We start from the raw sequence: 19,156 nt of genomic DNA, 5'->3' as shown, positions 1-19,156 counted from the left end.
CAGTGTATTTACATTGAATACAAGTATATTCCATGCAGTTTAAATATAGAAGTAAAAACTCATGGTATAACAGTGTATTCACATTGAATACAAGTATATTTGATGCAGTTTACATATAGAAGTAAAAACTCATGGTATAACAGTGTATTCACATTGAATACAAGTATATTTGATGATGTTTACATATAGAAGTAAAACTCATGGTATAACAGTGTATTCATATTGAATACAAGTATATTCCATGCAGTATACATATAGAAGTAAAAACTCAGGGTATAACAGTGTATTTACATTGAATACAAGTATATTCCATGCAGTTTACATATAGAAGTAAAAACTCATGGTATAACAGTGTATTCACATTGAATACAAGTATATTCCATGCAGTTTACATATAGAAGTAAAAATTCATGGTATAACAGTGTATTCACATTGAATACAAGTATATTTCATGCTGTTTACATATAGAAGTAAAAACTCGTGGTATAACAGTGTATTCACATTGAATACAAGTATATTTGATGCTGTTTACATATAGAAGTAAAAACTCATGGTATAACAGTGTATTCACATTGAATACAAGTATATTTGATGCTGTTTACATATAGAAGTAAAAACTCATGGTATAACAGTGTATTCACATTGAATACAAGTATATTCCATGCAGTTTACATATAGAAGTAAAAACTCATGGTATAACAGTGTATTCACATTGAATACAAGTATATTTGATGCTGTTTACATATAGAAGTAAAAACTCATGGTATAACAGTGTATTCACATTGAATACAAGTATATTTGATGCTGTTTACATAAAGAAATAAAAACTCATGGTATAACAGTGTATTCACATTGAATACAAGTATATTCCATGCAGTTTACATATAAAAGTAAAAACCCATGGTATAACAGTGTATTCACATTGAATACAAGTATATTCCATGCAGTTTACATATAGAAGTAAAAGCTCATGGAATAACAGTGTATTTACATTGAATACAAGTATATTCCATGCAGTTTACATATAGAAGTAAAAACTCATGGTATAACAGTGTATTAACATTGAATACAAGTATATTCCATGCAGTTTACATATAGAAGTAAAAACTCATGGTATAACAGTGTATTCACATTGAATACAAGTATATTTGATGCTGTTTACATATAGAACTAAAAACTCATGGTATAACAGTGTATTCATATTGAATACAAGTATATTTGATGCTGTTTACATATAGAAGTAAAAACTCATGGTATAACAGTGTATTCACATTGAATACAAGTATATTTGATGATGTTTACATATAGAAGTAAAACTCATGGTATAACAGTGTATTCATATTGAATACAAGTATATTCCATGCAGTATACATATAGAAGTAAAAACTCAGGGTATAACAGTGTATTTACATTGAATACAAGTATATTCCATGCAGTTTTCATATAGAAGTAAAAACTCATGGTATAACAGTGTATTCACATTGAATACAAGTATATTCCATGCAGTTTACATATAGAAGTAAAAATTCATGGTATAACAGTGTATTCACATTGAATACAAGTATATTCCATGCAGTTTACATATAGAAGTAAAAACTCATGGTATAACAGTGTATTAACATTGAATACAAGTATTTTCCATGCAGTTTACATATAGAAGTAAAAACTCATGGTATAACAGTGTATTCACATTGAATACAAGTATATTTGATGCTGTTTACATATAGAAGTAAAAACTCATGGTATAACAGTGTATTCACATTGAATACAAGTATATTCCATGCAGTTTACATATAGAAGTAAAAACTCATGGTATAACAGTGTATTCACATTACATGCAAGTATATTTGATGCAGTATACATATAGAAGTAAAAACTCATGGTATAACAGTGTATTCACATTGAATACAAGTATATTTGATGCTGTTTACATATAGAAGTAAAAACTCATGGTATAACAGTGTATTCACATTGAATACAAGTATATTCCATGCAGTTTACATATAGAAGTAAAAACTCATGGTATAACAGTGTATTCACATTGAATACAAGTATATTTGATGCTGTTTACATATAGAAGTAAAAACTCATGGTATAACAGTGTATTCACATTGAATACAAGTATATTTGATGCTGTTTACATATAGAAATAAAAACTCATGGTATAACAGTGTATTCACATTGAATACAAGTATTTTCCATGCAGTTTACATATAAAAGTAAAAACCCATGGTATAACAGTGTATTCACATTGAATACAAGTATATTTGATGCTATTTACATATAGAAGTAAAAACTCGTGGTATAACAGTGTATTCACATTGAATACAAGTATATTTGACGCTGTTTACATATAGAAGTAAAAACTCATGGTATAACACTGTATTCACATTGAATACAAGTATATTTGATGCTATTTACATATAGAAGTAAAAACTCATGGTATAACAGTGTATTCACATTGAATACAAGTAGATTTGATGCTGTTTACATATAGAAGTAAAAACTCATGGTATAACAGTGTATTCACATTGAATACAAGTATATTCCATGCAGTTTACATATAAAAGTAAAAACCCATGGTATAACAGTGTATTCACATTGAATACAAGTATATTCCATGCAGTTTACATATAGAAGTAAAAGCTCATGGAATAACAGTGTATTTACATTGAATACAAGTATATTCCATGCAGTTTACATATAGAAGTAAAAACTCATGGTATAACAGTGTATTAACATTGAATACAAGTATATTCCATGCAGTTTACATATAGAAGTAAAAACTCATGGTATAACAGTGTATTCACATTGAATACAAGTATATTTGATGCTGTTTACATATAGAACTAAAAACTCATGGTATAACAGTGTATTCATATTGAATACAAGTATATTTGATGCTGTTTACATATAGAAGTAAAAACTCATGGTATAACAGTGTATTCACATTGAATACAAGTATATTTGATGATGTTTACATATAGAAGTAAAACTCATGGTATAACAGTGTATTCATATTGAATACAAGTATATTCCATGCAGTATACATATAGAAGTAAAAACTCAGGGTATAACAGTGTATTTACATTGAATACAAGTATATTCCATGCAGTTTTCATATAGAAGTAAAAACTCATGGTATAACAGTGTATTCACATTGAATACAAGTATATTCCATGCAGTTTACATATAGAAGTAAAAATTCATGGTATAACAGTGTATTCACATTGAATACAAGTATATTCCATGCAGTTTACATATAGAAGTAAAAACTCATGGTATAACAGTGTATTAACATTGAATACAAGTATTTTCCATGCAGTTTACATATAGAAGTAAAAACTCATGGTATAACAGTGTATTCACATTGAATACAAGTATATTTGATGCTGTTTACATATAGAAGTAAAAACTCATGGTATAACAGTGTATTCACATTGAATACAAGTATATTCCATGCAGTTTACATATAGAAGTAAAAACTCATGGTATAACAGTGTATTCACATTACATGCAAGTATATTTGATGCAGTATACATATAGAAGTAAAAACTCATGGTATAACAGTGTATTCACATTGAATACAAGTATATTTGATGCTGTTTACATATAGAAGTAAAAACTCATGGTATAACAGTGTATTCACATTGAATACAAGTATATTCCATGCAGTTTACATATAGAAGTAAAAACTCATGGTATAACAGTGTATTCACATTGAATACAAGTATATTTGATGCTGTTTACATATAGAAGTAAAAACTCATGGTATAACAGTGTATTCACATTGAATACAAGTATATTTGATGCTGTTTACATATAGAAATAAAAACTCATGGTATAACAGTGTATTCACATTGAATACAAGTATTTTCCATGCAGTTTACATATAAAAGTAAAAACCCATGGTATAACAGTGTATTCACATTGAATACAAGTATATTTGATGCTATTTACATATAGAAGTAAAAACTCGTGGTATAACAGTGTATTCACATTGAATACAAGTATATTTGACGCTGTTTACATATAGAAGTAAAAACTCATGGTATAACACTGTATTCACATTGAATACAAGAATATTTGATGCTATTTACATATAGAAGTAAAAACTCATGGTATAACAGTGTATTCACATTGAATACAAGTAGATTTGATGCTGTTTACATATAGAAGTAAAAACTCATGGTATAACAGTGTATTCACATTGAATACAAGTATATTCCATGCAGTTTACATATAGAAGTAAAAACTCATGGTATAACAGTGTGTTAACATTGAATACAAGTATTTTCCATGCAGTTTACATATAGAAGTAAAAACTCATGGTATAACAGTGTATTCACATTGAATACAAGTATATTTGATGATGTTTACATATAGAAGTAAAACTCATGGTATAACAGTGTATTCATATTGAATACAAGTATATTCCATGCAGTATACATATAGAAGTAAAAACTCTGGGTATAACAGTGTATTTACATTGAATACAAGTATATTCCATGCAGTTTTCATATAGAAGTAAAAACTCATGGTATAACAGTGTATTCACATTGAATACAAGTATATTCCATGCTGTTTACATATAGAACTAAAAACTCATGGTATAACAGTGTATTCATATTGAATACAAGTATATTTGATGCTGTTTACATATAGAAGTAAAAACTCATGGTATAACAGTGTATTCACATTGAATACAAGTATATTCCATGCAGTTTACATATAGAAGTAAAAACTCATGGTATAACAGTGTATTCAAATTGAATACAAGTATATTCCATGCAGTTTACATATAGAAGTAAAAACTCATGGTATAACAGTGTATTTACATTGAATACAAGTATATTCCATGCAGTTTACAGATAGAAGTAAAAACTCATGGTATAACAGTGTATTCACATTGAATACAAGTATATTTGATGCTGTTTACATATAGAAGTAAAAACTCGTGGTATATCAGTGTATTCACATTGAATACAAGTATATTTGACGCTGTTTACATATAGAAGTAAAAACTCATGGTATAACACTGTATTCACATTGAATACAAGTATATTTGATGCTATTTACATATAGAAGTAAAAACTCGTGGTATAACAGTGTATTCACATTGAATACAAGTAGATTTGATGCTGTTTACATATAGAAGTAAAAACTCATGGTATAACAGTGTATTCACATTGAATACAAGTATATTCCATGCAGTTTACATATAGAAGTAAAAACTCATGGTATAACAGTGTATTAACATTGAATACAAGTATTTTCCATGCAGTTTACATATAGAAGTAAAAACTTATGGTATAACAGTGTATTCACATTGAATACAAGTATATTTGATGCTGTTTACATATAGAACTAAAAACTCATGGTATAACAGTGTATTCATATTGAATACAAGTATATTTGATGCTGTTTACATATAGAAGTAAAAACTCATGGTATAACAGTGTATTCACATTGAATACAAGTATATTCCATGCAGTTTACATATAGAAGTAAAAACTCATGGTATAACAGTGTATTCACATTGAATACAAGTATATTCCATGCAGTTTACATATAGAAGTAAAAACTCATGGTATAACAGTGTATTTACATTGAATACAAGTATATTCCATGCAGTTTACATATAGAAGTAAAAACTCATGGTATAACAGTGTATTCACATTGAATACAAGTATATTTGATGCAGTTTACATATAGAAGTAAAAACTCATGGTATAACAGTGTATTCACATTGAATACAAGTATATTTGATGATGTTTACATATAGAAGTAAAACTCATAGTATAACAGTGTATTCACATTGAATACAAGTATATTCCATGCAGTTTACATATAAAAGTAAAAACTCATGGTATAACAGTGTATTCACATTGAATACAAGTATATTCCATGCAGTTTACAGATAGAAGTAAAAACTCATGGAATAACAGTGTATTTACATTGAATACAAGTATATTCCATGCAATTTACATATAGAAGTAAAAACTCATGGTATAACAGTGTATTCACATTGAATACAAGTATATTCCATGCAGTTTACATAAAGAAGTAAAAACTCATGGTATAACAGTGTATTCACATTGAATACAAGTATATTTGATGCTGTTTACATATAGAACTAAAAACTCATGGTATAACAGTGTATTCACATTGAATACAAGTATATTCCATGCAGTTTACATATAGAAGTAAAAACTAATGGTATAACAGTGTATTCACATTGAATACAAGTATATTTGATGCTGTTTACATATAGAAGTAAAAACTCATGGTATAACAGTGAGTTTTTGACCATGACTACCCCAGGCGGTCTTGGCGGATTGGTCAAAAAGGGGAGACAGGGAAAAGGGATGAGTGAAAATGGCCGCCGAAGCCAATATTTTACATCAAAATAGGGAGATTTCAAACAATTAAATCGGCACTATGAATCTCAGAAGCGAATCTGTTCAGGTCTACTTTTGTAAGACACACTCTGAACATTTAAAAGTTAAATAACGTAATTAAATTTAAAAATTTTGAAACAAAAAAATACCATTAAAAAGAGCGTGAAAAACTGAATAAGACGTACTTATTTAAAATTCAATAGAGAAATAAAAACTAGTCTTAAATAAATAAAAATGAAAACGCGGAAAAAATCCTAAGTTACGGCAAAATGAAAAAATCTGATTTTCATTTTGCTGTAACTTTTTCCCTAATTGCGCAAAAAAAAATCCTTTGGCCAATAAATTTTAAACACATTTGTTGATTCACTTACCAAATTTCAACGAAATCCGAGTTTTGGTCGCGCATCGGATTTGTCAAATCCGCGCGGATTGACCCTACACTGTGATACCATGAGTTTTAACTTCAATATGTAAAGGGATCAAATATACTTGTATTCAATGTGAATACACTGTTATACCATGAGTTTTTACTTCTATATGTAAACAGGATCAAATATACTTGTATTCAATGTGAATACACTGTTATATTATGAGTTTATACTTCTACATGTAAACAAAATCAAATATACTTGTATTCAATGTGAATACACTGTTATATTATGAGTTTATACTTCTACATGTAAACAGAATCAAATATACTTGTATTCAATGTGAATACACTGTTACACCATGAGTTTTTACTTCTTTATGTAAACAGGATCAAATATACTTGTATTCAATGTGAATACACTGTTATATCATGAGTTTATACTTCTACATGTAAACAGAATCAAATATACTTGTTTTCAATGTGAATACACTGTGATACCATGAGTTTTAACTTCTATATGTAAGAGGATCAAATATTCTTGTATTCAAGGTGAATACACTGTTACACCATGAGTTATTACTTCTATATGTAAACAGGATCAAATATACTTGTATTCAATGTGAATACACTGTCATATTATGAGTTTATATTTCTACATGTAAACAGAATCAAATATATTTGTATTCAATGTGAATACACTGTGATACCATGAGTTTTAACTTCTTGATGTAAAGAGGATCAAATATACTTTTATTCAATGTGAATACACTGTGATTCCATGAGTTTCTACTTCTATATGTAAACAGGATCAAATTTACTTGTATTCAATGTGAAAACACTGTTATAGTATGAGTTAATACTTCTACATGTAAACAGAATCAAATATACATGAAGTCAATGTGAAAACACTGTTATACCATGAGTTTTTACTTCTATATGTAAACAGGATCAAATATACTTGTATTCAATGTGATTACACTGTTATATTATGAATTTATACTTCTTTATGTAAACAGGATCAAATATACTTGTATTCAATGTGAATACACGGTTATATTATGAGTTTATACTTCTACATGTTAACAGAATAAAATATACTTGTATTCAATGTGAATACACTGTTATATAATAAGTTTATACTTCTACATGTAAACAAAATCAAATATACTTGTATTCAATGTGAATACAATGTGATACCATGAGTTTTTTCTTCTTTATGTAAACAGGATCAAATATTCTTGTATTCTACGTGAATACACTGTTATACCATGAATTTTTACTTCTATATGTAAACAGCATCAAATATACTTGTATTTAATGTGAATACACTGTTATACCATGTGTTTTTACTTCTATATGTAAATAGGATCAAATATACTTGTATTCAATGTGAATACACTGTTATATTATGAGTTTATACTTCTACATGTAAACAGAATCAAATATAATTTTATTCAATGTGAATACACTGAGATACCATGAGTTTTAACTCCTATATGTAAAGAGGATCAAATATACTTGTATTAAACGTGAATACACTGTTATACCATGAGTATTTACTTCTATATGTAAACAGGATCAAATATACTTGTATTCAATGTGAATAGACTGTTATATTATGAGTTTATGCTTCTACATGTAAACTGAATCAAATATACTTGTATTTAATGTGAATACACTGTTATACCATTTGTTTTTACTTCTATATGTAAACAGGATCAAATATAATTGTATTCAAAGTGAATACACTGTTATATTATGAGTTTATACTTCTACATGTAAAGAGAATCAAATATACTTGTATTCAATGTGAATACACTGTTATACCATGAGTTTTTACTTCTTTATGTAAACAGGATCAAATATACTTGTATTCAATGTGAATACACTGTTATATTATGAGTTTTTACTTCTTTATGTAAACAGGATCGAATATTCTTGTATTCAACGTGAATACACTGTTATACCATAAATTTTTACTTCTATATGTAAACAGGATCAAATATACTTGGATTCAATGTCAATACACTTCATATTATTAGTTTATACTTCTACATGTAAACAGAATCAAACATACTTGTATTTAATGTGAATACACTGTTATACCATGTGTTTTTACTTCGACATGTAAACAGAATCAAATATACTTGTATTCAATGTGAATACTCTGTGATACCATGAGTTTTTACTTCTAAATGTAAACATGATCAAATATACTTGTATTCCATGTGAATACACTGTTATATTATGAGTTTATACTTCTACATGTAAACAGAATCAAATATACTTGTATTCAATGTGAATACACTGTGATACCATGAGTTTTTACTTCTATATGTAAACAGGATCAAATATACTTGTATTCAATGTGAATACACTGTTATATTATGAGTTTATACTTCTACATGTAAACAGAATCAAATATACTTGTATTCAATGTGAATACACTGTTATATTATGAGTTTTTACTTCTTTATGTAAACAGGATCGAATATTCTTGTATTCAACGTGAATACACTGTTATACCATGAATTTTTACTTCTATATGTAAACAGGATCAAATATACTTGGATTCAATGTCAATACACTTCATATTATTAGTTTATACTTCTACATGTAAACAGAATCAAACATACTTGTATTTAATGTGAATACACTGTTATACCACGTGTTTTTACTTCTACATGAAAACAGAATCAAATATACTTGTATTCAATGTGAATACTCTGTGATACCATGAGTTTTTACTTCTAAATGTAAACATGATCAAATATACTTGTATTCAATGTGAATACATTGTTATATTATGAGTTTATACTTCTACATGTAAACAGAATCAAATTTAGTTGTATTCAATGTGAATACACTGTTATACTATGAGTTTAAACTTCAACATTTAAACAGAATCAAATATACTTGTATTCAATGTGAATACACTGTTTTACCATGAGTTTTTCCTTCTATATGTAAACAGAATCAAATATTCTTGTATTCAACATAAATACACTGTTATACCATGAATTTTTACTTCTATATGTAAACAGGATCAAATATACTTGTATTCAATGTCAATACACTTCATATTATGAGTTTATACTTCTACATGTAAACAGAATCAAATATACTTGTATTTAATGTGAATACACTGTTATACCATGTTTTTTTACTTCTATATGTAAACAGGATCAAATATACTTGTATTCAATGTGAATACACTGTTATATTATGAGTTTATACTTCTACATGTAAACCGAATCAAATATACTTGTATTCAATGTGAATACACTGTGATACCATTAGTTTTTACTTCTATATTTAAACAGGATCAAATATACTTGTATTTAATGTGAATACACTGTTATATTATGAGTTTATTCTTCTACATGTAAACAGAATCAAATATACGTGTTTTGAATGTGAATACTCTGTTATATTATGAGTTTATACTTCTACATGTAAACAGAGTCAAATATACTTGTATTCAATGTGAATACACTGTGATACCATGAGTTTTTACTTCTTTATGTAAACAGGATCAAATATTCTTGTATTCAACGTGAATACACTGTTATACCTTGAATTTTTACTTCTATATATAAACAGGATCAAATATACGTGTATTCAATGTGAATACACTGTTATATTATGAGTTTATACTTCTACAAGTAAAGAGAATCAAATATACTTGTATTAAATGTGAATACACTGTTATATTATGAGTTTATACTTCTACATGTAAACAGAATCAAATATACTTGTATATAATGTGAATACACTGTTATATTATGAGTTTTTACTTCTTTGTGTAAACAGGATCAATTATTCTTGTATTCAACGTGAATACACTGTTATACCATGAATTTTTACTTCTATATGTAAACAGGATCAAATATACTTGTATTCAATGTCAATACACTTCATATTATGAGTTTATACTTCTACATGTAAACAGAATCAAATATACTTGTATTTAATGTGAATACACTGTTATACCATGTGTTTTTACTTCTATATGTAAACAGGATTAAATGTACTTGTATTCAATGTGAATACACTGTTATATTATGAGTTTATACTTCTACATGTAAACAGAATCAAATATACTTGTATTCAATGTGAATACACTGTGATACCATGAGTTTTTACTTCTATATGTAAACAGGATCAAATATACTTGTATTCAATGTGAATACACTGTTATATTATGAGTTTATACTTCTACATGTAAACAGAATCAAATATACTTGTATTCAATGTGAATACACTGTTATATTATGAGTTTTTACTTCTTTATGTAAACAGGATCAAATATTCTTGTATTCAACGTGAATACACTGTTATACCATGAATTTTTACTTCTATATATAAACAGGATCAAATATACTTGTATTCAATGTGAATACACTGTTATATTATGAGTTTATACTTCTACAAGTAAAGAGAATCAAATATACTTGTATTAAATGTGAATACACTATTATATTATGAGTTTATACTTCTACATGTAAACAGAATCAAATATACTTGTATTCAATGTGAATACACTGTTATACCATGAGTTTTTACTTCTTTATGTAAACAGGATTAAATATACTTGTATTTAATGTGAATACACTGTTATATTATGATTTTATACTTCTACATGTAAACAGAATCAAATATACTTGTATTCAATGTGAATACACTGTTATATTATGAGTTTATACTTCTACATGTAAACAGAATCAAATTTACTTGTATTCAATGTGAATACACTGTTATATTATGAGTTTTTACTTCTTTATGTAAACAGGATCAATTATTCTTGTATTCAACGTGAAAACACTGTTATACCATGAATTTTTACTTCTATATGTAAACAGGATCAAATATACTTGTATTTAATGTCAATACACTTCATATTATGAGTTTATACTTCTACATGTAAACAGAATCAAATATACTTGTATTTAATGTGAATACACTGTTATACCATGTGTTTTTACTTCTATATGTAAACAGGATCAAATATACTTGTATTCAATGTGAATACACTGTTATATTATGAGTTTATACTTCTACATGTAAACAGAATCAAATATACTTGTATTCAATGTGAATACACTGTGATACCATGAGTTTTTACTTCTATATGTAAACAGGATCAAATATACTTGTATTCAATGTGAATACACTGTTATATTATGAGTTTATACTTCTACATGTAAACAGAATCAAATATACTTGTATTCAATGTGAATACACTGTTATATTATGAGTTTATATTTCTACATGAAAAAAAAATCAAATATACTTGTATTCAATGTGAATACTCTGTAATACCATGAGTTTTAACTTTTATATGTAAAGAGGATCAAATATACTTGTATTCAATGTGAACACACTGTGATACCATGAGTTTTTACTTCTAAATGTAAACATGATCAAATATACTTGTATTCAATGTGAATACATTGTTATATTATGAGTTTATACTTCTACATGTAAACAGAATCAAATATAGTTGTATTCAATGTGAATACACTGTTATACTATGAGTTTAAACTTCTACATTTAAACAGAATCAAATATACTTGTATTCAATGTGAATACACTGTTATATTATGAGTTTTTACTTCTTTATGTAAACAGGATCAAATATTCTTGTATTCAACGTGAATACACTGTTATACCATGAATTTTTACTTCTATATGTAAACAGGATCAAATATACTTGTATTCAATGTCAATACACTGTCATATTATGAGTTTATACTTCTACATGTAAACAGAATCAAATATACTTGTATTTAATGTGAATACACTGTTATACCATGTTTTTTTACTTCTATATATAAACAGGATCAAATATACTTGTATTCAATGTGAATACACTGTTATATTATGAGTTTATACTTCTACATGTAAACAGAATCAAATATACTTGTATTCAATGTGAATACACTGTGATACCATGAGTTTTTACTTCTATATTTAAACAGGATCAAATATACTTGTATTCAATGTGAATACACTGTTATATTATGAGTTTATACTTCTACATGTAAACAGAATCAAATATACTTGTATTCAATGTGAATACACTGTTATATTATGAGTTTATACTTCTACATGTAAACAGAGTCAAATATACTTGTATTCAATGTGAATACACTGTGATACAATGAGTTTTTACTTCTTTATGTAAACAGGATCAAATATTCTTGTATTCAACGTTAATACACTGTTATACCATGAATTTTTACTTCTATATGTAAACAGGATCAAATATACTTGTATTCCATGTGAATACACTGTTATATTATGAGTTTATACTTCTACAAGTAAAGAGAATCAAATATACTTGTATTCAATGTGAATACACTGTTATATTATGATTTTATACTTCTACATGTAAACAGAATCAAATATACTTGTATTCAATGTGGATACACTGTTTTATTATGAGTTTATACTTCTACATGTGAACAGAATCAAATATACTTGTATTCAATGTGAATACACTGTTATATTATGAGTTATACTTACGAAAGTAACCTACTTTCGACCCTAAGGGTGTAGACGCTGTATTTTAGCTCTTTAAAGACTTTTCTTACCTCGCCCCTTGCAACCGCCCCCTCCGATCAGACGGTTTTTAGCTCTTGTCAAAGTATGTCGCAAAATTTCCCTCGTTCGGGGCTTGGCCCACGTGGTGATTCGAGAAATTTTCGCTACTATTTTAACGAGCAAGTTCCCTTCAGTTACGAAGGTGATCGCCAACGTGATCAGTTTTTCAGGGACTGCGAATTTAGAGAGCGCGCGTGGCACGAGCGCCAGCTTCAACGTGATCGTATTGACTTTCGTAGCAGATCACCTAGAAGAAGATTAGACTTTAGTTTTGCCGACGAGTCATCTCAGTTTTATGATAGGAGTGATGCTTATGGTCAGTAATATGATACGCGATTTGAGCCACACCAGTACTCGGAGTATTACGACGATTCTTACGCCTACCCAAGCGGCTATGCTGAAGTTGATTCAGACTGCGATGGAGATAGGCAGGAGGTAACAGACGAGTGGTACGAAGAGGAGGAGACGGTGGAGCGTGGACGTTCGTGGCGCCCCGGTTGCCTTGAAAACCCGTCTACTGAAACTTTGCCGAATGGGCCTTTCACAGAAAAAACGGGCACCGTCTTAGAAATACCGCCTTCCCCGCAGCCACTAGTTTAAGCATCGCAAGACGCAGAATCGTTTTCTATTCCCATCGTTCCCAAGGAAATTTGCCGTGAGATTGCATCGCTTTTGGCGGTTGGTGTGTCAACGGATCAGTCTAAGCTGATATCGAAAGAATTTCCGTTGTGGTTTGAAGAAGAGGATTTTTCTCTAAAACCCCCGAAGTTAGATGGGTGGATGGGCAGACGCGCGAAGGAGAAGAACGTCCTGAAGACTGTCAACTCAATGGAGGAGACCTTAATCAAAACTCAATTGAAAATTATGGACATCGGCCCACCACTGATCGATCTGTACTCGCGAGTATCAGCTACCACGGACGATACACCAGCAGGTGTTCGTTTGCGCCGTTCCCTACAGGCCGCCTTGCAGCAGTGGGGTAGGGCCTTTGCGCACATTTCAAGAAAGCGCAGAGAATCAGTTGTCAGCGCCACAGACCCCAGGGTTAGCTATCTGCTTAAAGACGAATCTGCCTTTACTACCGGAAAGGAGGCCCGCGAGCACCTTTTTACCGGCGAATTTCTGAGTCTCATGCTTAAGGAAGCAAGCCAAGATGAGACTTCGGCAAAACATGATCAAGCGGCAGCTGCCGCTTTCCGTGGGAGACGAAACCCAATTAGAATGGTTCGGTACAACCAGTTCATAGATATGGGGGTACCGGTTAAGATTATGGGGACGATTTTCACACAGCAGTTCGAGGCAGAGGCAGAGGGAGGAACGAGCCGAGAGGTGTTCACGGACACAGCAGCTCCAGAGGAAGGTATGAATTGTCAATTCCTCAAGTCAATTTTTCCCCACCTGTTCCTGTCCTTAAAACGGCGAAAGTCGGTGCTAGATTGCGTTATTTTTCTAAACGATGGGCATCATTTACTAACGACCCTTGGGTGCTCGATACGGTAACAAGAGGCGTAAAAATTGATTTTATTTCAGAACCATTGCAGCGCGTTCCCCCATGTTGCGTAGCCATGTCGGAGGAAATGCAGGCGGTCTGTGATGCTGAAGTAGCCAACCTGTTAGATAAAAAAGCTATCTCCGAAATCGCAGGTGATTCTATAGGTTTTGTGTGCTCGTTCTTTTGCGTACCAAAGAAAACTGGGGGGTTTCGGCCGATCGTAAATCTGAAACCTGTCAACAAGTTCATTAATTATGAACACTTTAAAATGGAAAGCTTGGAAACAGTCCGGTTTCTCGTTAGAGAAGGGGACTGGTTTATCAAGCTGGATCTCAAGGACGCATACTTAACGGTCCCAGTGCATGTTTCTCACCAAAAATATCTGCGCTTCGCTTGGCGGGGGCGTATTTATGAGTTTTGCTGCATGGCGTTTGGTCTTGCCCCTGCCCCTCGTATTTTTACCAAATTACTGGAGGTAGTGGTAGGCTTCCTGAGACGACAAGGACTCAGGTTAGTTATTTTCCTCGACGACATTCTACTTTTAAACGTTTCAGAAGGGGGGGTTCGCACTGATCTTACGAAAACGTCAGACCTTTTGCAAACTTTAGGTTTTATGATCAATTGGGAAAAGTCCGTAGTCGTCCCCACCCAGGTGATTGAATACTTAGGTATGATTGTCGATTCTACCAAAATGTCATTTGCACTGCCCAGTGTTTAGGTTCGGGAGGTAAAAAGGTTGTGTGAGGAGGCTTTGGGCGCCAAACGGATATCTTTGCGTAAGATGGCTTCCATCTTGGGCAACTATAAGTGGGCCATCCCAACCATTTTCTTCGCCCATTCACACTACAGAAGCATGCAGCGTTTTTATTTAGAGGAATCGAAAAGAGCAAATGGTAATCTTAGTAGTGAGCGCAATCTTTCAACTGAGACTAAGGCCGACTTAAAATGGTGGATCGTTAATTTAGAGTTAACGAACGGGAAGGTGTTTTTCCCAAAAAACCCTGATATTGAAATATACTCAGATGCTTCGCTTTCCGGATGGGGGGCGATATGCAATGGCGTTACGACTCGTGGCCCATGGACGGTCGACCAGTAAGAATTACATATCAATTGTTTGGAACTTTTGGGCGCCCTTTACGCGCTACAATCATTCGTGGGAGGTTCACGCGGTCTATCCGTTAGAATATTTTTGGACAACTCTACCGCAGTATGCTACATTAATAAATGGGGAGGGACCAGGTCCGCTGAGCTCACTTCTATAGCTAAGTTACTTACATCCTTTTGTGAGCAACGAGAACTCTCGGTAGAAGCAGTTCATTTGGCGGGCGTTCTGAACATAGATGCTGATAGAGAATCCCGATCCACCTCCGACACCAGCGATTGGATGTTAAGTTGACAGGTTTTTAATAATATAAATAGAATCTGGCCGAGGGATGTTGATCTGTTCGGATCTTTTTGGAATGCGCAATTACCTCGCTACGTTTCTTGGCGACCGCAACCGGGCTCGATGGCGGTTAACGCTTTTTCAGTGAACTGGAACGACTTCTCGGGTTACGTGTTCCCCCCTTTTTCCATGATTTCAAAATGTCTCGAGAAAATTAGGAGAGAAGAAGCTAATGTTGTAATGGTTTGTCCAGTGTGGCCGGCACAACCCTGATATCCGGTTCTTTTAGAGCTGGTGTGCGATACACCTCGCCTTCTTCATCAAACCAGCAACCTGTTGGTGTCAGCGAAAGGCGAGACTCATCCGCTACTGGAGTCCGGCACACTGCAATTAGCCGCATGGAAATTGTCCGGCAAAATTTGCGAGGGAAAGGCTTTTCGGATTCATTGGTCAACCTTCTCGTGGCCGGCAATCGGGCATCAACCCTTTCGACCTACGAGTCGGCGTGGCGAACTTGGGCAAATTGGTGTCTTCAACGGGATGAAAATCCCTTGTCAACTACTTTAATTTTTGTACTCGAGTTCTTAACAGAGCTTCATGCGGCCGGAAAATCATACAGCACGATCAACGTGCACCGGTCGATGCTATCTAAAACACTTCCACTGGTCGAAGGCCATCCAATTGGCTCGCATCCGCTCGTTAGAAGTTTACTGAACGATTGCTATAATTTAAATCCGCCAAAACCTAAATACAACTCGTCGTGGGATCCTAATGTGGTAATCGTCTATATGGCATCCCTAGGAGAAAACCGATCTCTTTCCTTGCCCATGCTATCCCGTAAGACAGCGGTCTTGTTGGCCTTAGCGTCGCTTCTTCGGGTGTCGGAGCTAGCATCTATTAATTTTTCATCCGTCATATTCTCAAATAGTGATATGAAGTTCTCGTTACTAAAACCAAGAAAGGCCCAACACAGCGGACCATTGCAAACAATTCTTATCCCATCCCTACTAGACCTCGGATGTTGCCCGGTAGACGCCGCTAGATCGTACGTTGACGCTACCGCCCCATTTAGAAATTATTCAAACATTAACTCCCTTTTTGTCTCGTTCAACAAGTCACATCGTAATGTTACACCGAACACTTTTAGTGGATGGATACGTTCATCACTCACAGCCGCCGGAGTAGATACGTCGATATTTTCTGCGCACTCTACGAGGGGGGCAGCGGCCTCGAAAGCTTTTGCTGCCGGTGCGTCAATGGATTCGATCCTTAAAGCTGGTCATTGGGCTAGGGAATCTACATTCAGCAAGTTCTATAAGAGAAATTCAGTTCCATCGGTTGCCGCAACCATTTTTAATTCGACAGCTTGAATTTGGCGCCCAACCTGCTTTGAAGTCACCCTTAGGGTCGAAAGTAGGTTACTTTCGTAAGTATAATTGAGAATTACCAGAGGGATCGCTCAGCGATCCCGAAAGGTAATTATAATTATACGAGAAGTAACGAGAGAGACCCTAAGGGTCTCTATACCCACCCATCCCTCCCTTAGTCGTTACTAAGGTGGTGCGCCATTCATGTACAACATTTGTGATTGTTCATTAACCTGTAGGTCTCAATCTCGTCCAGAAAGGCGGGGAGCAAGATAACAACCGGGTCCCCAATGGATAAACAAGATCGGCTCCCGTCTTTTCTTCTCACCTGGAATCAAGTCTTTTCCTTTGTGTTCGTTTATTTTGGCCTTTTTTTCTGGTGTCACCAGTTTTTTTGCCATATGAGAAATTTTATGTTTGCTGTCCTTGTTTATCCACTGTTTTTTGTTTTTTCCTGCTTACAGGCAGTTTCTGTTGTATGTGGTAAGTTGTTGGTTTATTATTACTATTATTTTGCTTTCCTCGCTACCTTGTACCTGCAACTTGGTTACCTGCCTTTCCTCGGTTGTCCGACTCATTCGCTAAAAAACGTCTGATCGGAGGGGGCGGTTGCAGGGGGCGAGGTAAGAAAAGTCTTTAAAGAGCTAAAATACAGCGTCTACACCCTTAGGGTCTCTCTCGTTACTTCTCGAATAATTATAATTACCTTTCGGGAACGCTGAGCGATCCCTCTGGTAATTCTCAATTTTTACTTCTTTATGTAAACAGGATCAATTATTCTTGTATTCAACGTGAATACACTGTTATACCATGAATTTTTACTTCTATATGTAAACAGGATGAAATATACTTGTATTCAATGTCAATACACTTCATATTATGAGTTTATACTTCTACATGTAAACAGAATCAAATATACTTGTATTCAATGTGAATACACTGTTATATTATGAGTTTTTACTTCTTTATGTAAACAGGATCAAATATTCTTTTATTCAACGTGAATACACTGTTATACCATGAATTTCTACTTCTATATGTAAACAGGATCAAATATACTTGTATTCAATGTCAATACACTTCATTTATGAGTTCATACTTCTACATGTAAACAGAATCAAATATACTTGTATTCAATATGAGTACACTGTGATACCATGAGTTTTTTCTTCTATATGTAAACAGGATCAAATATACTTATATTCAATGTGAATACACTGTTATATTATTAGTTTATACTTCTACATGTAAACAGAATCAAATATACTTGTATTTAATGTGAATACACTGTGATACCATGAGTTTTAACTTCTATAGAAAAGATTTTTCAATAATAAAAACCAACTATATAAACAGGACAAATATACGTAAAAATACACGGTAATTATGAGTTTATACTTCATAGTAAACGAATCAAATATACTTGTATCAATGAGTACACTGTGATACCATGAGTTTTTACTTCTATATGTAAACAGGATCCAATATACTTGTATTCAATGTGAATACACTGTTATATTATGAGTTTATACTTTT

Source organism: Daphnia magna, linkage group LG6, assembly GCF_020631705.1.
Source record: "Daphnia magna isolate NIES linkage group LG6, ASM2063170v1.1, whole genome shotgun sequence".
Classification (NCBI taxonomy): Eukaryota; Metazoa; Arthropoda; class Branchiopoda; order Diplostraca; family Daphniidae; genus Daphnia; species Daphnia magna.
Note: the sequence above shows the minus strand (reverse complement) of the source record.